General features: G+C 42.1%; 1 pseudogene; it reads right to left on the bottom strand.

Annotated features, from left to right (window-relative positions):
• Positions 1-534, bottom strand: LOC132533692 (steroid transmembrane transporter SLC22A24-like; annotated as a pseudogene).
• Between the last annotated feature and the right edge of the window lie 447 nt (positions 535-981).

Here is a 981-nt window from a genome sequence, read left to right as displayed (position 1 = left end):
CTAACAAACAGTAGCACATGTATTGTATTTTCTTCTCATTCCCAGATTCTGTGAGTATAAGAGATAAACGGGCCCTTTCACCTGAGTCACGATGGTGGAAGAGATGGCGTTGCAGTCATTCACCCAGCCATCCCCACAGGGCTCTGTGTCCAGCTCTGTCACATTGGGGAAGGTGCCATTCTGGTGAAGGAGCTGCCACTGGGGGATGAACGAAGTGCTGGCACTTCTCTGGCCTCAGGCTGGAGTCCATGGGGATGGAAACTCTCAGGAGGTCCTCTTGGCTGAGGGTCCCAGTGTCATTAGCAGAGATGGTGTCATTGTCAAGGAGGTGAACCCAGCAGCGGTGAGCAGGCATGGCTGCAGTGAAGTTCTCCAACATAGTATATGGACTCAAGATGAAGATGAAGATGGAGATGCAGAGCAAAATCATCTGAAGAATTTGGAATTTCCCCAGGCCTCCAGCTTTATCCAAGAGTGTATGAAAAGCCATCAAAACTGAGCAGTTGATTCTCAACCTGAGTTAGAATTTCTAGAAATAAGCTTAATGTCTAGAAAATTAAAACAGTATTCATCAACTCAACGACATCAACATGAAAGCTGTTTCTCAAAATCAATTTCAAGTAAGGTAGATACTCACGTTCTTTAAAGCCAAGAATAGTAGTTCACTGTGGTCTTCCAAAATTTGAAACTGAATCTGTCAATGATACACTTTGTGAAAAATTTTATCCTCAGTGTTCTAATGTACCTTTGAACTTTGATTGATGATTCTTGTGATTAAACAAACAGATCAGACTGTGGACAGAGTTCTTCTAGAAAATGTCCTTTGTCATTATCAAAACTGAAATGCCAGACATCCAGTGGCATGGCTGTGGAGTAGGAGACATTTCAGAACATTTTCCTTTGAAACTAGAAAAAATTAAACCCAACAAAATGTCACCTGGAAACTCAATAAAATACAACCACAAGTTCTTCAGGAGCTCA

Source organism: Erinaceus europaeus, chromosome 17, assembly GCF_950295315.1.
Source record: "Erinaceus europaeus chromosome 17, mEriEur2.1, whole genome shotgun sequence".
NCBI classification, from domain to species: Eukaryota; Metazoa; Chordata; class Mammalia; order Eulipotyphla; family Erinaceidae; genus Erinaceus; species Erinaceus europaeus.
The sequence above is the reverse complement of the archived record's forward strand: the minus strand, read 5'-3'. Positions and strand labels throughout refer to the sequence as shown.